We start from the raw sequence: 22,509 nt of genomic DNA, 5'->3' as shown, positions 1-22,509 counted from the left end.
CAAACAATCTCCCAAAATCTCAGCTCAAGATCTGATCACACCGGAATATAACGGAGGAAATACTGAACTCTGCAAAGCACTAATAAAAAAAACAAAACTGCAAACCGGATTATATCATATGATCAATTAAGCTTTTCGGATCACTGAAACCAATACAAAAGGATATAATGACACTAGAAATACCCCATACACCAAAACATGATACTTGAAAATATCCTTTACATACTAGTCTATCTTTATTCCTTGTTACTTTTTCTTGCTCATTCGAATTATTTTGAATACCCACTTAGTTCCAATTACATTCTTGTCCACTGATCTAGGTTCCAACTTCCATGTCTTATTCTTCTGAATTTGATTTAGTTCTTCTTCCATTGCCTTTACCCAACTTTCATCTTTGCTTGCTTCCTCATAAGTCTTCGTCTCAGACACTGATAAAAAACAATAATTAGATTGATTTTGAGCTTCTGCAATCTTCCTCCTTGTCTGAATACCTTTAGCTTTTTGATTCTCTCTAAATGATGTTTTTGAATATACTTAGTAGGAACTTTCGTTGAATCTTCCTCCTCCTCCTCCTCTTCTTCTTCTTCATTTTAATTTGATTCCTTCTCTTTGCTTTCTTCTCGATCACTTGTCTTCTCTGGAACTGTAGGAACAATCTCAATACTGGTCTCATTATTAGGTTCAACTTGATTCCATTCTTCACATATTTTCACAGTTGTACTTTCTATTATTCTATTTAGCCTTTTGTTGAACATTGGTAAGCTTTGCTGTTTGTAGCATATCCTAGAAATATTCCTTCATATGCTCTAGAGTACAATTTCTCAAGATTATTTTCATCTCTTCTGATATAACATTTGCTTCCAAAGATCTTAAAGTACTTCACAGTAGGCAACCTTCCATTCCATAGCTCATAGGGGTTTTTTGGTATGATTTACTTTGATTTGCACCCTATTAAGAAGACATACAACAATATGTACTAGTTCTTTCTAATACACATTAGCCAGATTAGCATCTTTTAACAAAGTCTTAGCCATCTCAATAACAATTCTATTCTTCCTTTCCACAACAACATTTTGTCGAGGAGTCCTTGGAGCATAAAAGTTCCTTCTAATCCCATGAATTTCACAAAAGTTATCAAATTCCCATGAACCAAATTTTCCTCCTCTGTTTGATCTTAAACACTTAATCTTAACATCAACTTGATTCTCAACCATGGATTTGAAAATTTTAAATCCATCAAAAGCCTCAGATTTATCCTTTAGAAAAGTAACCCAAGTCATTCTAGAAAAATCATCAATGAGTAATATGAAATACCTTTCTCCATTTAAGCCTCTTGTCTTTGTAGGTCCATATAAGTTTCTATGACTCAACTCCAAAGGTTTCATAGTAGAATATTCCTTATTCATGAATCTTCTCTTTGTCTGCTTTCCCAAGTGACATTCTTTGCACACAGTATCAGTAGGCTTCATAAGTCTAAGTAAACCTTTAACTACCTCAAATTTGCAAATCTTGATCATGTTATCAAAATTGACATGCCCCATTCTCTTGTGCCATAACCAACATTTATTACTCTGTGTTAGAAAACATTTGTTCTCGTCTTTATCTTTAATGTAGTAAACATTTCCACCCGTTCTAATTCCTTTGAAAACTCTTTTATCAGTCTTCTCCTTTCTAATCACACATCCAGTACTGCTAAACAAAACTTCATACCCTTTTTTACACATTTGACTAACACTTACAAACTATGTCTTAATTCTTCAACATAATAAACATCACTAGTCTTATGCTTACCATCAATTGAAACACTTTCGATACCTCAAATAGATGCATCATCTTTTCTAGCAAATTTCGTAGATCCTCCATCATATTTCTTCAGATTAATAAACCCATCTTTGTCATCAGTCATATGATTTGAACATCTAGAGTCTATAATCCACGTATTCAGTTCTATCTTAGCGTGTAATGTAGTCTTAATAGTCTTCTCATCTTCTAGTTTCTCCAAAGCACTCTCCTTATCCTCAATTGCTAAAAGCAAAGATTATTCATTCGAGTCATCATCAACTTCATCTTCAGATATATGTTCTTCAATAGAGCACAATTCCTTCTTCTTTTTTTTGTTCAAATTGTGTCTTCTAAACTTGTTCTCCTTCTCTTCATCATCAAATCTCTTATAATCTTCTTTGTACTTGTAATTAGAAGAATAATGTCCAATTATACCACAAGAAAAAAAAAATCAGAGTTAACTTAGCTTTATATGTCCTAGTGCCTCGCTGCAATCTTCTTAAAATTTTTGCTTTAGCTTCATCTAGGTCTCCACTACATTCCAGATCATCAAATATTGAAACATTAAATGCTGCTTCTCTATTTAATCTTTTCACTTCCTCCATTTCTGAAATCTCATAGGTTTTTAAGGTACCAATAACCTGATCAAAAATATATTTATTCAAATCATTACTCTCCCGTATAGAACATCTCTACGGTTTGTAGGATTTAGTCAAAGTCAACAAAATCTTATGCACAACATCACATTCATCCAAATGTCCCCCGACAACTCTAATGCCATCAACAAGATTAGTCATTCTGTGAATATAGTTCTCAACTCCTTAATCTTAAAAAATTCTTAGGTACTCATACTAATGCTTCAAATTCATCAACCTAGCCTACTTTGTCTTTGCATCACCTTCATATGCCAAACACAACTTTTTTCACCCAACTTTAGCTTCCTTCAATTCTTTTACTCTTCCAAACATTGAATCACTTATGCAACTTAGAATTATAGCTCTAACCTTTGCATTAGCTTCCTTCAACTTTATCTCATCTGGAGTCTTAGTACCACCTTGCGACTATATATATCTAGTCTGAATGATCTCCCAAATTCCATTCTACAATGTCTCCAAATGCGATTTCATTCTCTCCTTCCACTATGAAAAATTTGTACCATCAAAGATAGGAACTTTGTAATGAATGTCCTGCACCATACCGGATCTACCTCAAGCGATTAAGCTTACTCAAGAGGAAACACACTCTGATACCAATTGTTGAAACCAAGGCAAGATTGAGAGGGGGGTGAATTAGTCCAAACAAATAATTACAACATCATATAAATAATTAATGAACAACACATATCCAACATATGAACATCAAGATGATGAATAATGATGAACAACAGATACCCCAACCGGTACTGAGAGGGGGGGGGGGTGAATCAGTACAAATAAAAACTCTCTTCAACCACTTTGTCTAGCTAAATCAATACCAACTGGTTAGATCATCATTATTGAACTTAACTATGGCAATACCGGTTAAACACAGTAAGACACTAGACACCATAAACTGATAAGTTTGAACACTTCAAATATGATCAATACTCGACTTCAATTTCACCCATAAACATATGCATGTGGTATACTAGAAATACCATAACCTATAAATTCTACATGCATAGTCTTTTAACCAAATACTTCATAAACATCACATGAAAAATGCATAGCACATAACACACAGATTTTTCACGTGGAAACCCAAATGGGAAAAACCACGATGGGGATGAATACCCACAAGCTTGTTTTGAACTCTTTTGAAGCTCTCCCTGTTAGGAGCCTAGTCCGGTTAGAGACTTTACAATAAGGTTCTGCTAGGAACCGATCCTATTAGAGATCACCTAGTTAAGGGATGGCTATATACCCTGTTAAAGGTTACCTCGCTAGAGGATTTAAAGAGCTCGATGATCTTGAGTCACCTAGTTCCAGGTTTTACAATAAGCCTGTTAAAGCTACTCGGTAAACGGATATTCAAACTGTTGAAATGATTAGAAGACAACAAGAAAAACTCCCGATCTGATAACAACACTACATGCCAAGGCAAATCCTTTTCATATCCTCTACTCTGCAACCACACTTCGCAGTTTCCCTCTTACTAGTCTGGCAAGTATCAATTATCTCTTTACTCAGATACACACACAAAATTTGCCAAAAAATTTACACTAACAAACATCATCGACCTTATAGACAACAGTTAGGTCGGTAACATAAACCCTAAACCCTAAGATGCTTAGGTTTACAACACATGCGGTCCAATTCTGATCGTCCAAACATATTGCATAGAGTATTACAATTTCAAACAGATCACAAGACAATATGCATCGTTCATTCATCACCGCTCATGAGAATTAGTAACCCATCACGCTTTCTTCTCATACCATTTAAGAAGAATGATCATTCCCAAGGTAGACTTCAAATGCGGTCGATCTTCTCATACAAGATCCTCAAGAAAATCCTTCACATGCACAAAGCTGACATGGCACCTTGATCTCATTCACATCTCTTAGTTAACTCATCACAGAGCATCATCAGTTGCATTGCACAAGCTGGATCGCCAAACCGATAACCATAGAGATGAGACTACCAACCGGTAGTCACACTAAGTGAAACCCTGACATCAGCTCACTACATCTCTTCATTCTTCTTCATACTGGTTAACCAACTTTATTGACATCAATGACAACATACATTATCATCATATCAACAATCTTCCCATATGCCAACAATATCCAACACAAGATTTATATGTGAAAAACCCAAACAGGGAAAAACCACAGTGGAAGTCAACCCATTAGATAAATAACTATATATGAAATGATTACAAAAGGATAGAGCTAACTACTTATGGGACAAGATACAAAGAGGACTTGCAAAACTTGAAGCTAACTACACTCAGGGAAAGATACAGAAAAATGATCTGAAAAAGAAGGATCTCCTGATCATGAAGCTATCCTTGAACTTTGCATCAAGCCACCAAAAACAACACACACATCTTGATAAACTTATAAGGCACTGAGACGGGGGGCGGGGGGGGGGGGGGGGGGGGGTGAATTAGTGCAAGCAAAAACAACAATACAAATCTGATCACCACTTTTATCAACTTGAAACTTAACAAGCACGCAACAAAAATAATCACATAAGCTAATACTCAATAAAATATACACCACATGACACAATATTTTTCACGTGGAAACCCAAATGGGAAAAACCACGGTGGGAATTAGTACCCACAAAATATGCACTCTTTCAAAATGCACCCTGTTAAGAGCCTATCCCGGTTAGGAGCTTTACAACAATGCCCAGTTAAGAGAAGACCTTGTTAGGAGTCACCCGGTCAAGGTGTTAGGAGTTTTACCCTGTTAGGAGTAACCTCGTTGGAGGATTTAAACCCAAATTAATGAGCTACCCGATTAAGGGATTTACACATTCAGGCCTGTTAGGACCTACCCAGTTAAGAGATTTAGACTACTGCAACTGTTAAGAAATAACAGGTAGTTGATTTGCATATAGCACCTCTGTGCCTAATAAGATCTACTTCAGTTTTGCAACTAACACCGACTAAACATCAATACAAAGCTTCACCTTCCACCGCACAATCAAATCCTCATTCTAGATCCTTCATGTGATACATCATCACACAATATTCATCCATTTATAAACAACTCTGCTAAGTCGGCAAACAACCTTGGAACAATTTCCTAGGTTTAATGTATCTGGTCAATCTTGCTCAACATGCTTTACTTATGTCAGCCACAAACAAAAATAAAACATTGTCTACCAGTTTACTGATCTAAGTGTCTCTGCTCTACTGGTTAACTGTTCATCTTGATTGATTGCTCAATACATCATAACTCACTCCAAACTTTGAATCTGCTGATGCAGTACCAGTCATACACTCCTGCAAATGTCATGAACATTCATTCCAAACCGCAACACTTAACTCTTCACCGATCTTTCATACCGGTCGCTTGATCATAAAACTGTCTCTGTTTACCGGTTTGCTATCTTATTTATCAGTTCACTGTTTAACTGACTCCACTATCGGTTAGGCTTTACCAGTTAAACCAAATGATTCAGATGAATGACAAAACATGGTTTCTATCAATGACAACACAATACAGGTCATCACTCAACCTATTACATCAATATCAACATCATCAAGCCAAGAATCTTCCCCTTTGGCATTGATGGCAACACTTAGGAAATTTTTTGTCTAAGTGTCACATTACAAAAATGACTCATCATGATTCAAAACTCCCTCTTAGCAATTACATGCTATTACAAAATTTTAACTAACCAATACTACTCCCCCTTTGACAATAATGACAAAGGTAAGCAAATACATGAAAAGATAAAAGTAATATACATCAAAATTTGCATTACCAAATATATAAAGGAGTTCAAAATGTTTTACAATCTCATCTTATGAAATACATCTTCAAAACTAGACTTCAAAAGTGTCAAATCATTGTGCCAAGTCTCCAAAAGTGTCCCTGTTATCTTAGTATGTGTTTGGATCTGATATGCAAGCTCCTCCATTGCATCTAGTGTGCTCATCTCTAGAGTAGCCAAAATTGCTTGAGTCTCCTTGTAGCCCCTCTGCAAAATCTCTATCTTAGGGACTAATAATGTCTGCAACTCCTACTGTGAAGTTGTCCTTTTCACATGTTTAGCCTCATAAGCCTTAAGCCTCTGCTGTAATGCAATTACCGATCTACCAAAATTGATTGCTGAATCATTTAAGGGATTAAATGATTCACTCAAAAATTTTATCTCCTGTTGAGCTTCCTGCCTCTTCTTCTCAAGATCATCAAAAAATAATGAAAATTTTGCAACAGTGGAAAGGATTTTACCTCCGGTTTGTAAGGCTTCTTTAATGAGGTCCATGTTGACAGTAAGATCTGCCCTATCTTTATCAATGCCTTTCATTAATTGTTCTATTCTTCTCCTCTCATATTCCTTTTTCATATTCTTAATTGCAGCTTCCTCCAAGTTTTTCATTTGATCTTTTGTTGTTGTGACCAGTTGCTCTAGTTTGTTAATAGGATTAGGAAGACTAACTATATCAGTCTCTGGTAATATATTGGATAGCATATCAACAACAACCTGAATGGTTTGTGCTTCTTTTATGTGAGCCTTCATTATTTTCTTTTGTGCCTTAGATTGCATGGCAGATGCAATCTCCATCAGCTTAGTTGGACTCAACATGTCCATGTTAATCGGTCCTTGTATACTTATAGTGTCATCCTCCTCCTCATCATCAACAATTTTCTTTGATGTAAGTGACTGGGGTGTCACTTTCTGTTCTTGCTCTTCCTTCTGTTTTTCTTCCTCCTTTTGTTTCTCTGCATCCTTCTCATGCTCCTCTGCTTTCTCTTTAGCTTTCCCCTCTTGCTTCTCTTTGTCCTTCACCGGTGGTGCAGTGGTTTTCATATCTTCTGTTTGTGAAACTACCAGTGGTTATTGTGCATCTGACTATTCTGGTTGCTCAGTGTTTTGTACATTATCATTCATCGATGGCTCAGTCATTTCTTCATCTTTCTTCTTTGCATCTATATTCTATTCACCTGTACTGGTTAGATTCACTTCCGGTAACACAGTCTCTTCATCAAGGATAATGATTGGATCTTTCTTAGTGCTCGTGTCAGCAAAAACAATCTCATCTGGTATAATATCATTAATGTTCAAATTGTCAGGGAAATATTCTCCCTTTAATCTCTTCGGTTCCTCTTCTACTTCTTTAGGAATAAGTCCTAAAAAATTCTTCAAAATTTTCTCAGTCTCAACATGTACAGGTTGAGATTCACCAACTAACAATCTTGTCAACCTTTTTTTGTAAGAAATAATGCCCTTGACTTAGAAATAATTTCTTGAATATCCTCCCTAGAGGTCTTCGGTTGCAAGTGCATCAATACAAATTCAATCATTTCTTTGTCCCGCTTTATGGCAGTTTTCCATCTTGCTTCCAATTTATTGTACAAAGAATCAAGTATCAAATCTTGCAACTCAATCAATGCTTTACTATACTTATTCATGATAGTATCTTCTATTTGCATTTGCTCATCTTCACCAAAAATGTTATAATGTCTCTTTACATCAGTCAAAATACCACAATTTCTTATTTTCTCCAATATCCTTTTAAGTAAAGTGAGTTTACTTACCGATTTCTTTATAGATTTCATAGTAGGAGATCCAACCACTTTGGATTTCTTCCCACTGACTCTTAATTCTTTCTATCCACCTTCAGATCTAGTATCTTCTTCCTCAACAGTTTCAAGTGTCCTTTGTGCTTGCTGTTTCTTCCTTTTCCTATATACTTCTTTCATCTTGGGTGCTTCAGGCTTAGCTTCCTTAGGTTTTCTTCTAATTTGGATCTTAGGAGTAGGAGGGGGCTTCTCCTTCACCATTGTACTCCTTGTTTGTATACTGGCGCTGGTACCGGTTGGGGCACTAGAGGATTCAACTTTTCTTGCTTCAAATTTTTCTCTAGCCCCTGCAATCGCCTCTTTTGTAAATCCTTGTTCAACAACAAATTGCTCAATTTTTTTTCTAACATTCTTGGCTGTTACCGGTTTAGCCAACTCAGAATGTACCTCTATTGATTTCTCTTTAAATGTTCCAAACCTAGATACATTGGGATTTGCCGGTTTGGATAAGAGGTCTTCAACATAAATAATCAAGATATCTTCTCCTATCTCATACCCCATAGGCATAACCCATGAAGTCTTTGGATTTGTAGCCTCCATCTAATAGGTATTAGTATCAACCATAAAATAGATAGAGTCCTCATACCTTTTCACCACCCATGCTAGTATCCTTTTTCTGACATGCATTTTTCTTCTAGAAATCCTTAAAGTATCCCCAGATAACCTTTGTAAATTCTTACCAAGCATCTTGATGTTGTTCTTGATTTGCAGGGATGTCAGTGTATCATCAGACCATTGTATTTCACCTATACCGGGAAAGAAGTTCTGAAAATAGAAAAACAAACCAATGATCAACTGACCACACTTGAATCTCTATCGCTTGTCCTTCTTGATAGATTCAAGATTCAACACCAATTCAACTCTCAAATCTTCTACAAGATCATAGTCAACATTGTCCTTCAACATCCAATAAGCTGTATGGATAGCAGCTCTAGGAATGCTATTCATTCTGCTCGAGTGGTAAACCATGTAACCGATGACCATAAATGCAAATTTTAGTTCCGGATCATCAATATTATTCACAGTCTTTTCACGGCCATCCCATTTAGAGTTAGTCAATCAAATCACTTCATTCTTCAAGATTGATATTAAAACAGGAACTTCACCGATGGTAGATAATCCAGTGACAATATGAATCGCCTCCTTAGTAATCTTGTGCGGTCTATCCAACCATATAAACTGGTCATGAACTCTAATCAAAACATATCTAACATGCTCCTCTTCAAAATAATCAAGAAAGTTCAAAGCATGATGGAAACCTTTATCAGTAACCCTCCTAAATTGATCTTTCAACAATCCTTGCTTATCACACAGTTTCTGGTATTGATCGTAAATAGTAAGTGTTCCCAAATCCTCCAATTTGTAGTGAATGTAAGATCTGATATCTTCAATATGAAAAACACCATAGGGTACGCTGGATAGAACTCCAACATGATCAGTTTCTATCAACTTCTGTGGATGCCTCTTGAAAATCGGTTGAGGCCTTACAAATACATCAACAATATGCGGTGTATCCATTGCGAAAACTCAAACACAGATTGGATCTTTAGATAAATACCTTTCAAATTCTTTGTAGCTAGGGTTTCCTGTCTGAACGCTCTTTCGCCGATTCACTTCTTTTTAAATGTCCACAATCAACTATCAAATTTCACCAAGACAATAGTCAAATCCTCTTCTCTTCCTTAGTCGCTCTGCAAATGTTCTCTCGAGAATGTAAAGGTAACAAATGAAACTATATAACACTTTTTATTTACCTTTTACAAACTACATTAAATGCTATACCTGGTTGAACAAACCCTAAACACCGTTCAACCCTAAAAAATGCTACCAGTTCTCATAACACATTTAAATTACCAGTTTCAACTTAAAATCATTACTCATCATCAAATTACATCTAAATATGCAAATTTGACTTATCGCGCACCATGTATGGGGTCCAGAAATGGATTTGACAATAAGTTCCCCCTAAGCTTTATAACTAGCTTAGTTCACCGGTGAGGGATTCTTCACACTAGGTGAAGAATTAGAATCTTTCAATGGTTTCTCCTCACTCTTCTTTCTCTAGAACTTGTTCATCTCAGCCTTGGTCTCTTCCACATCAACCTTTTTCTTACCTTTCCAGTCAACAAACTGATTAACCGGTTGGTTCATTCTTGCTCTGCAAAACTTTGCAAGGTGTCCTAGTTTGTGATAATGAAAACATGCCACTCCTAATGCTCTCCAGGGACCAACATTGCCTCTACCAGTTCATCTTTGACAATTCATAGAAACATGTCCATAGTTGTGACAAATAGAACAAGTCACATTCTATCTATACTCCATTTCATAAGGACTAGATCGGTTTACATAGGGTCTGCTAAGTAAGGTTTCTTCGGTCATTGAAAGATCTTTGCCATACACCATTAGATATCTGATTCATGAAAGATCTTTGAAAGTTTTCTCTAGTCCTACACTCAACAACTCTATGCCCATACTTGTTGCAATTGTAGCAATAACCATTAAAAGTTCTAGGCTTGTAACCCTCATAAGCATTAGTGTGTGGGGGAAAAAGCGAGACTAGGCTAACATGTCCTAATCCTACCTTTTGACACACATTACGGAATACGAAAGAGCCTAGAGGTATCACACAATTGGCTACTTCTTTTTGGTGAAAGAGAGAGTCACGGGCTACCTATTAGGGTTTCTACTCCTTTGTTGTAATTGAAAGGTAAGATTATGCAAGTTCAATTCCTAACCCCAAAATGCAAGTATGAACTAATAACACGATTGCAGAATTGAACTTAAATAATGGAAAGCTACAAACACAAGGACAAGACAAGAATGAAGATGCGTACCCGGAGTCAAAATCTGAGTGAAAATGTTCGGGACGGGGGTGCGGGCGCCACTGTCCTGATTCGGTTCTTGAAACTACACCTGAAACTGTCACTTTGCAACCTGGAAAACTGTCAGAAATGCTTAAAAATTGCTGTTTGTCAGGAGGACCAGGGTGCCCAGCTCCCCTGTCCCAGGGACTAGGGCGCCTAACGCCCCTGTCCTAGCAGGACCAGGGCGCCCCACGCCCCTATCCTGGTCTTCTGCTCTAAAACTTGGTGTATGGTTTAGTCTCCGTCTGCTTCTTTCGGATCTGCAACTTGCGACATTGTCTGAATCCCGAAATCTGCACTTATATCTGAAAAGGTGTTTGGGCGGCTATATAGGGTTTTGCCTTAGTCAAACCCCCGCTTCGGTGATTTCCACCTCCACGAATAGCCAAGTTGTATTGTAAAAGTAGTGTGTGTGCAGACCTTGTGTGTGTGCAAGATCTAAAATGCAAGTAAACAAACTAGAGCAACCTAGAAAATAAACCCTAATTGCTTGTAAATGACAATGTAAATGCTCCAAATCAAGATGTAGAGTGATCTAAAGCATGAATACAAATGATGTAAGGAAGCTTATGCAAAGACATGAAAACAACATGAAATCATACCCAACCCCAAGGGGGGGGGGGTACAAGCCAATCTTCAGTCGGTGATCCCTGATTGCTCTTCAATGCCTTCAAAGCCCTAAATGGATGAATGAAATTGATGGATGCTTGACGTACGGATGTTGAATGTTGTTGAAGTCTTCAAAGATCTGCTCTTTCGTTGCATAGAAGGTCCTGAAAACAAAATTCTGATCCTTTCCAATGAAGAAAGAGAGCTCTTATGTATGAAACCCTAGGTCTTAATTCCAACTTTTGGCCGACCTAGAGATTGAATATCCCGCCAATTTCTTGGGGTTAAGCTTTATTTTATGATTGGATCGCGCTCCTAAAATTTTGGGAAAAATGTCCGGGACCGTGTGCACTCCGGGCGCCATGGTCCCGACAACTTTTCACCAAATTTTCAGGGCCGTCGGATATGATGATTTTAGAGAGAATCCCGAAGTTACAGGTGATTTTGAGATGTTTTGACCCCCGAAATCAAGCCCCCAAGTTCAAAATAGGACCTAATTAGGGTTTTTGATTAAATGATGTATTGGAGGAATAAAATGAAAAGGGGCACACTTTAATGAAAGGGCCCAACTTTATGATGTGGAGGATGATGAAATAGGACCTTAGACCTAATTAATTTGATTAATTAAGAGCTAAAGGAGAAATGCAATGCAAAATGCAAACGACGCCAAGGTGGGTGCTAAACTAGGTGTGAAATTGTACTGCTTTAGCAAGTGCGTACAATTTACGATGCTACAATTAGACCTATAACCCTTGAAAGAACTAGATCTGATTCTACAAATATTAGTAGTATGACCTACCTTATGACAAATGAAGCATATTGGTTTGTAGGGTTTCTTACCAGTGTTCTTCTTTGTCTTAGGTGCAGATTTGTCTTCATGTATGATGTCTTTGGTACCATAAGGCTCTCCTTGCTCAAAGGTTGTGTATCCCAAGCCATGTGTATCTCCATTATGCCTTTGTGACTAGATCCGGCCATCAAGCATAGTAGAGCTCTTGTTGTATTTAGCTAGTATCTCATTAGCATAAGCCAACTCCTTAGTAAGATCTTCATTCTTTTTAATAATACTTTTTCTAAGAGACATAGCCATGTCTAGTTCAGCCTGTATTTCTTCTTTTTCTTTTTTATCCTCATGAAGATGTGCATGGAGGTCATTAATCTCTCAGTTCAGCTTAGAGATCTCATGATCCTTCTCACTGATTTTGTCTTCAACAACCCTCCTGGCTTCCAACTCTTGACTCATCCTGATGGTAAGGGTTTCCAACTCTCTCCCGAGATTTGACTTATCATCATTCAACTTTTCCACCTCATTAGCCAATGCATCAATGCTAGCTTCTTCAAATGAACCATTTTCACTAATTTCATACAACTATTCAACCAACTCTCTCCTCTTAGCCAATGAAGCTTTATACTTGACCCTTAACTCACCTAGGGCTTCTTCAGATTCTGCAAGCCGGTTAGAAAGCTCCCTATAACTCATATCCCCCATGATAAACTTAAGGATCCTTCCCAAGCAGTTAAGCCTTAAGGGAATTAGGCTCTGATACCAATTGATAAACTTATAAGGCACTGAGAGGGAGAGGGAGTGAATCAGTGCAAGCAAAAACAACAACACAAATATGATCACCACTTTTATCAACCTGAAACTTAACAAGTATGCAAGGAAAATAATCACATAAGATAATACCCAATAAAACATGTAGCACATGACACAATATTTTTCACATGGAAACCCAAATGGGAAAAACTATGGTGGGAATTAGTACCCACAAAATATGCACTCTTTCGAAATGTGCCCTATTAAGAGCCTAGCCTGGTTAGGAGCTTTACAACAATGACCGGTTAAGAGAAGACCCTGTTAGGAGCTTTACCCTATTAGGAGTAACCTCGTTGGAGGATTTAAACCCAAATTAATGAGCTACCTGGTTAAGGGATTTACACATTCAGGCTTGTTAGGACCTACCCGGTTAAGGGATTTAGACTGTTGCAACTGTTAGGAAACAACTAGGTAGTTGATCTACATATAGCACCTCTGTGCCTGATAAGATCCGCTTCAGTTCTGCCGACTAAACATCAATACAAAGCTTCACTTTCCACCGCACAATCAAATCCTCATTCTAGATCCTTCATGTGATACGTCATCACACAATATTCATCCTTTTATAAACAACTATGCTAAGTCGACAAACAACCTTGGAACAATTTCCTAGGTTCAATGTATCTGGTCAATCTTTCTCAACACGCTTTACTTATGTGAGCTACAAACAAAAATAAAACATTAAGTCTATCGGTTTACTGATCTAAGTGTCTCTGCTGTACTCGTTAACTGTTCTTCTTGATTGACTATTCACTACATCATAACTCACTCTAAAATTTGATTCTGGTGATACGAAACCGGTCATAGACTCCTGTCAATGTCATGAACATTCATGCCAAATTGTAACACTTAACTCTTCAGAGATCTTTCATACCGGTCACTTGATCATAACACTGTCTCTGTTTACTGGTTTGTTGTCCTGTTTACCGGTTCATTGTTTAACTGACTCCACTACTAGTTAGGCTTTACTGATTGGACTAAATGACTTAGATGAATGACAAAAATTGTTGCCATCAATGAGAACACAATACAAGTCATCACTCAACCTATTACATCAATATCGTCATCATCAAGCCAACACAACTCCGATCTCAACAATAAACACGCTATCTCAACTCACTATCACAATCTCAACACAACTTGCTTATCATTAAAATAGAGATTTCTTCGTCACTCCTACTTCCTCTGATATTTGTAATTCACCACATCATCTGCACTCTCTCTCATTCCTTGTCGTCTAGCTCAAACATCCAAATTATTTATATACAAGATAAAACATCAAAACTTAAAACAAGTAAGCCTGAATAAAAAACAAAAAACTTTCCAAACCAAAAACACACATGCTAATCTACTCTAGGAGAAAGAGAGGACCAAAACCCATCTTCCAAAATTAATTCACCGATCCCCAATCACTAAAACGTAACCAACCATATATTCACATGCTACACAACTATATAAGCAATTACTGACAAAAAACATACTCTCCAAAGCAAATAAATCAAATCCGGATCTCCACACGCTACACGATGAGACCCATAAAGCATCAAACATGCTTCCACAAATCATATCCAAACCTAAGGATAGGTCAAACACAAAATCTCACAACCATCAACGAACAATACCACAACACCCAAAAAACACAAAGATGTTTTCAAACTTCAAAACCATTATATCCATGATACTGAAACTATATCCAATGAAGATAACAATAATACTCATCACCAACAATAGATTCCAGACCCAAGCACTTTTGGAGCAACCATCACAACAACTGCACCAATAACACAACAAGATAATTCTGCACCACATACATTCTAGTGCAAACATAAACAACAAGTTTGGCATTAATGACAACCACAACAACACATCAATTCATATTTCCAGCATAGTTGTCAATGGAGAGAAGACCACAATTAGGTACATATATGAGGGCATAAACAAGGCAAAGACGCCCATTAGATCTATTTATTCAAGGGATGAGGCTAAGTATGGTCCCATATGGGACATCATTGATTGATGATTGCACCATCAACTTCATAGGCCTTTACATGTAACTGCCTACTACCTCAATTCGACATTCCAATTTCGCTGAGATTTTAAGGCTGATGAGGTGGTGTTGAGTGGGATCTACATAGTTGTAGAGCGAATATTATCAGATTCATTAGCTGGAGCACACATAGACCATGACAAATGTTCATGAATGTACAAGGAGACCTCTTTTCTTGAGACATGTGCAAGAAAACATAGATTCTAAAGTAGCCAAGTAATAAACGTTTCTATCTTTTACTATTTTATATTAATAAAATAAAATTTATAGAATAGAATTGATTTTTATATGTAAAGTGGAAAATTGAACCCTAGTGACTCCCTACCTAGGAGAGAGAAAGGAAGTCACTAGGATAATTTTCACTTGGGAGAAACTTTACATTCAAAAGAGGGTCTTGAATCCACTAGATCCAAATCCAAGGGAAACAAGGATATGAATTCCAAGTGGATTGCAAGGGTTGGAAAGTAATTTGCCCTCTTTTGTAAATAGATATGTTGACTATATAGAAAAGAGAGGCAACATTTATGAAATAAGGAGTTACTGGTTCGAGATCACGCTGTAACTTTGGATCTAGAATATTCAGACTGGTATGGATCTACCCTACAAATTTAGAGGAAAGTCATCGGGACCGTGTTGAAAGTGTACATGGTCCTCCAAAAAATCTGTGCATCGAAAAGGGTTTCTTCATCTCTACAAATGGAGTCGAAACATGCAATTACAACTATGCACCTACAACCTAAACACAAAAAAGAAGGGAAGAAGGGTTGTGGATAGGGGTTTGCCTCACCCCGTTTGAGGAATTAACCTTGAAAGAAAGTAATTGCAAATGCTTAAATGTAAATGATAGAAATGTATACCTTTTAGATCTGCAATTGATTGATGATGATTGATTTGCTTCTTAAATGTAATCACAAATGTTGTATGCAATGACATGTAACATGACAAAACCCTAACACACACACATGCTTGCAAATTAATGTTGTAATGTTGCTCCAATGGATGAATGAAGAAGACACATGAAGAAGAAGACTTGATGAATGCTTGAAGACTTGAAGACTTGATGAAGACCTTTCGCTTGAATTTCGCCTATCTGTGTATCTCTGTATTTCGCCCATCCATATATCTATCTCTCTATGCAAGTGAGAAGACCAACTCTCTTTTATACATGCCTCAAAGAATTAATTCATCTCACCAAAGGCTGACATCGAGGAGATTTAAAATCCTAAAATGTAGATAGGACCAGAGGGACCTATCTTGGGGCCAACCTAAGAGGGGGTGACAGGGGCGCCATGCCCCTGTCCTACCCTATCTTGGGGTTTGGACAAGGTCTTGGTGATATCTCAGGGATCAAACAGAAGGAACTCACGGTGAGGGTGCAGAAAGGGGCCTTGATGGAGAAGGGAGATACTGTCGCCAAGGTGAGGACCTAGAATGTGGTCAAAATTGCGGGGGTCGCAATTTTAGGACACTACATTATATTCTCATTTCAAATGCATGGTGGGATATGTTTAGTGCTAAGGTACCAAATCTATGGGGGATTGCAGTTCGTATCTTGAGCTAGCCATGTAGTTCTTTAGGATGTGAGCACAATTGGAGTATGTTTGAGCACATACAATCCAAAAAGCACAACCAATTGTAAGTGAAAAGGTTGAATGATCTTGTGTATGTTCATTACAACCTTCACCTCCATCATAAACACATATTGGGCACTAAAACCTCTCCTATCACTTTAGAGGAGTTTGATCCATAGCTAGATTGGATCACTAAGAGATGATCTTGTCTTCAGCGATGATGCCTTGGCATGGGTTGATTAGGTGGATCAAGAGGTAGAGGTAGTAGCCATGGCAAAGGATGTTAGAGCTCAAGGATACCCATTAGAGGAGGGTGATGATGTGATTATCCTTGATCCCAAGCCCGAGCTTGAAACACACACAAATATCATGGCTGCAAAATCATCCAGGATTTATCTTAGGCACATACATAGGAGGGCCATAGTGTTGAGTGATATAGGCTCCTATAAGCAATATACTTCTAGCTTTTATTTTGATATTTTTTTGTAGCTTTTGATGCCATGGATTTCATATTTCTTGACTTTTGTAGAATTTTGACACTATTTATAAATCTAATGTGTTATTTCCTTCAACTGAAATTTGCGCTTATACTTATGTCATCAATGTATACTTGTGTATGTGTTCAAAGTAGCTTCTATTTCATGACATTATTGTGTATTTAAGATTTATTTATTGAAGGGTGCATGAAACAAGTTTTAAAACCTTAAAAATATTTGAATTTCTTGGATTTTTCAATTTGATGTCTTTGTCAAGATTTAGCGAATTTGGGTGCCGAGTCTGAGTTGGAGTCTGAAATCAGCTTGTTGAGTCTAAGGCGAGTCTAAGTCTTATAACATTGGTAAGAACCTTGGAGAAGAAAGTATTTGGCCTATGTTAGCTGTAGGAATCTTGGAGGCATTTGGTTTCCTTAGAGCATTATCACTTGGAGGGAAGTTTCTTCTATGACACCTATTTCAGGTAGTTTAACATTTTTGGTCGTTGTAGATTTTAAAAGTTCAGAGGTTTTCATTGCAACTTTTCTTCTAATAGTGACAAGCATGTCACTTATGAAATAAAAATTGGGTATAATAATGCACTTAGAGATTTATTTGTTGATGCTATTATGGGAGAAACTAATTATAGAACTCAAATTGAGGTAGACATACATCCTTTTTGAGGCCTAATACTATGCCTATATTTCATAACAACAAGAACATTTATTGACATCTAGCTCCTTATTCAAGAATGGCCTAATGTTTTGTCTTTTTTTCAGAAGGTTGATGGTTATCAAGACATTAATGAAGATTTTCATTGGTCCTCATGTTGGACTTACTATATATGAAAGTGTTTGAATAGGATTGCTTCTTTCACAAGGTAGAGAATTCACCTTTTTTGTTTTTTCCCTTGCAAATGGGGTTGGAGTTGCACCTGTGGAATTGAATAAGTTACTCATAACTGTTGTTGTTCTTTCCATGGCCTTGACCCCCCTTCTGTATGAATTTGGGAGAAAATCCATTGAGATTATTAAATCAAGATTATAAGACAATGATGTTTTGGATCTTGCAGTTTGGAAGATAAGTAAGGCTACTCATGAAGCCAAATCTATTCAAGTTTTAAAGGTAGAGCTCGTTAAGAAGGAAATTTATATTTGATAGTATGCACCGGAGAAAGGTAACGTGTGCCAATTGGAGGAAGCGTGTGAAGGTTATTTGTGACCAGTTGAGTTTGCGTTGGATAATGCATAACATGCCCCCCTCTTGGTGTAATGTCTGGGCTTTAAGGCTTGGCCAGCTACATATTTGGTTAATAATTTTTCTTATGATCGATTTGCAAATTTTTTAAATATGTTCTAGGCCAACATAATAATGTAACTATCATTTGAATGTATGTATGTTGTTGATCTAGGTTCATTTAAAGGTGAATAAGTTGGTGAAAGTGGCAAAAATTATTCAAGTTGTATATTCAATAGGTAGCATAGATGAATTGACATGTGCAAATCAATTTATAGATCCTATACACTATACACACTGAGTGTGTTTCGATGTAGATCAAATTTGATGGATGTTCACAACCGAGTTGTGAAATTTTGCATAATATATCTTTTTTAATCTCTTTTGTACCATTTTTCAATTAACAACTCATAATTACTTGATCCTTAATATACCCGACATGTCTAAACCTCACTCCACTAATTTTGGATTCTAGAGCTTTAATATATTTTTTTTCATAATTTTAGGAGTCTCCTTTCCTAACAATTTTAAAGGTTCTTCAATATAGGCCTCCATTTTTAGCATTGTCAACAAATTCTACATTCTACATTCATTATTGCTTGAAGATAAAAATACTATCCTTTTTGAGTTATCCACAATTCCTATAATAGTATATCTTTGTCCTTAGCTCTAATGTCCCCTTTTTGCTCATTCTTGTTCTTGATGGTTTAACTTATTATTTTGGTACTCGTAAGCTAAAATAGATGGTTAGAGGGCCCTGGTGGGTAGTGAAAGAGCGTTCTGCTTCTCTGGAGCTTAGTGTGGTTCAAAATTGGCCTTCATTTGACTCAGTTTCACACACTTACTATTTATAGTAAGTTATTGGTTGATCGAGAGGGACCCTTACTATTTTTAGTAAAGCAAATAGATGTTTAGAGGATGCAGTGGGCTACCCTTTGGTGTTTGCAGAATTGAGAAATAATGGTTATTATTGGAGCTATGATATTTTAATTATTATTAAAGTTATACTTTAATAATAATTAATTATAAGTGAATAATAATGATTAATATTTGGACTTTATAATATACGGGGCATTTAATGAGATAAGGTTAAATATTAATGCATAAGTTATATCTTAATGTTATATTTGCCCTTCATAACTCAAGGGTCCATTTATCATTAAAAGGGGGCCATTTAATATTAATTGTTTGAATGCCAAGGCCAAGGAGATTAATAAAATATTAATGTGCAATCTCAAGTAATAATAAATGTCAATTAAAATATTTTTGGGAGAAGTTCGACTTCATGAATAAATATATATAGCTGCCAAGAAGAAATCGATGGGGATTATTGACCATTGTTAATTCTTCATTCAAGAACTGTGGAAGAAGATAAGGGTTTTATGCCATATCCAGCATTGGAGAACATAACCTCTTCAGTGTTTAACAATATTGAGGCTGTGAGATATTAGTTAAATCATTCCTCGATTGTGGACTTCATCTAGAGGTTCAATCTTTGCATTAACAAGGAGTTTAATTCAGTGTTTGAGCAAATCATTGTAGGGTTTTAATTTTGCAGACCTGAGGATAATATTAGAGCTTCTTGTTCCTAGCGACCTAAGGATCATATCAAGCATTATTTGGAGGCATCAAAGTGCAAATATTATTTATTTCAAAGGCTCCATGATTGAAACAAGGACAACCAACTTAAGGGGCGCGGATTTAAGCAAGGAGGCACAATAAATTCCAAGTAAATTCCGGAAGCATTATTGATGCTCAAGGAGGCTAGGCACTACTCATTTTATGGAAAACTCATCAAGCATAAGGAGGAATGAATAATTTTTTCCATCATGATATTTCAATCTTTAGGCATGTAATCAACATATTTAGACTTGCAAATTTATTCATCTAAGCATTGTGAATTCAGTTAATTATAGTTGCATTGGATTATACCAAGTTGCTGTCGTTGATGATCATTGCATTCAAATTTTTGGCATTGTAATAGTTTCACATTATAAATCCAAGAGTCTTGGTCAAATTATGCCAACATTGTACTCAAGTTGTCTATCAATAAAGGTGATATAAGTTGTATGCCTACGATCTGATGTAATGTTCATATTTATCATGCTTGATTTGCATATTAGTTTGCATGCCAAATGTTTGACAAATTATCACTTGGTTGTAGATGCATATTTCACTTATAGGAATCATATATATGCATTTTAGAAGTCGAAGAGAAGCCATGCATGCATTTAGAATATTACTTTGGCATTGTAGTTGTATTTTCAAGCAATTAGAGTGCATTGACATCATTGCTCAAGCATACAATCAAACTAAAATAACAGACCAACAAGCATTGAGTTTGCATAAAAAGTATTTGACAATATTCCTTGAAGGCAAAACTACAGCAGATTAGACAAGGGATACTACAATGGTATCAGAGCAGTTTCCTGCTATCCTGCTAGGGTTTGAATTAAATTTTTATTGAGCTCACACAATTTATATTTGAGTGTCCAAAACTCATTCACTTCTTAAGATACATTATTTTTTCCAATCAAGTTTTAAAACGAGTTCAAGCAGTGGAGAAATAATGGAACTGGGTGATGGAAAAAGGTTAGCCAAGAATTTATATAAACAGGATAAAAAACAACAAATCATCACAATCCAGATTTGATACATTGTGTATTTTGAGTAGGTTGGAAGCAATTTTAAGTCTTGTAGAACAATCACCTTAAACATTGCTTCAGATAGTAATCGGTCATGCAGTGACAACGTTGGGTGAGCATAGGTACTTGAGGCATAACGATAGTGAGATCAAGCCTCTTGTTACCCTATGCTATAGTTAGTTCATGAGGATCATAGTTCCTCTGGTTCCTTATTCTGGTAACACCACGAGAGAGGTTTTTCAACTATTCATTGATTGTATGGTTGGGATTGTAGACATTGGGAGTCGTACCTATGCACTGAAGGTTAAGGTCTTAGAGCTAATGGCACAAGTTAGATCACGTGTTTCCATGCTTGATTATAATTAGCATGATCTTGTGTTGTAGTTATCCAGGATCTTTGTAGAGTCCATTAGTTCGGGGCATGACAGGTGTATACAAGACTACATGATAGATATCACAATCTCCATCGTGGATAACATTGATAGCATATCTGAGCCCATTATGATAGTTCTTCTGGCAGTACAGAGGTGTGGGAAATTAACATCTTCAGCTGCCTATGTTGGTATGCAGTGTATTTGATCAATGCAAAGACAAGTTGGAACCTTGTATGGTTGAGGAGGAGCCAATGCAATATAAGAAGGTGGACAACAAAGAGGCACATGTTCAAGAAGTTGTTGTTGACATTGAGGTTGTCATTGATGTCAACATATGTGTGTGCAAGGCTGAGTTGATGAAGTGGCATAGATACTTACAAGATACCCACTGGATGAAGATGTAGCTGGAAGGTAGAGTTAATTAATGTCAATAATTGAGATGATGCAGTGGACAAAGATGCATAACTGATAAGTGCCACAAAGATATAGAGACATGCAGGCATCAAGCTAGCAAAGTATAGAGATGCAACATTATGTGTTCCCTAGAGGAAGATGAAGATGCAACAATGCTATATGATGAACTTGAGGGAAAGGTCAAAGTTTCCTAGAGCAGATAACTCACAAAGGGAAGGTGAGAAGATGGTATGGTCTCAGGCTGAGAGAGATGCAAGATATGCCCCATAGGAAGATCATATTAGCTGATACTATGTTGCATCAGATGATTTAAGGACCAAGGCCATGGTGCTATGATTGCATGAAGCAAACAGGGTTGTCCAAGAGAATAAGAGTTGTTGTAGCATAATATATCATGACACATCATATAACACACCATGTTATATGCACAAGGAGATACATGAGGAATGCATGAAGTGTGTCATTGGGACATGGAAATGGAAAAGGAGGATACATGTAATTATGTTGAAAATGTATTGTGAAATCTGGTCTAACTCAGAAAAAATTAGCTGCAATTGTCAATAACATGCATGTTATGCTTCTCATCGAATCCCACAACATGTTATTCGCTATTAGATAACCTTGCGGGATAACACTTAAGTGAAGAAAACCTT

At 36.7% G+C, this 22,509-nt stretch overlaps 1 pseudogene; it reads left to right on the top strand.

Annotated features, from left to right (window-relative positions):
• Positions 1–18,234, top strand: part of LOC131071248 (K(+) efflux antiporter 3, chloroplastic-like) — a 31,549-nt pseudogene extending 13,315 nt beyond the window's left edge.
• Positions 18,235–22,509: the final 4,275 nt, after the last annotated feature.

The sequence above is a fragment of the Cryptomeria japonica genome, chromosome 8, assembly GCF_030272615.1.
Source record: "Cryptomeria japonica chromosome 8, Sugi_1.0, whole genome shotgun sequence".
In the NCBI taxonomy this organism is placed as follows: Eukaryota; Viridiplantae; Streptophyta; class Pinopsida; order Cupressales; family Cupressaceae; genus Cryptomeria; species Cryptomeria japonica.
The sequence above is the reverse complement of the archived record's forward strand: the minus strand, read 5'-3'. Positions and strand labels throughout refer to the sequence as shown.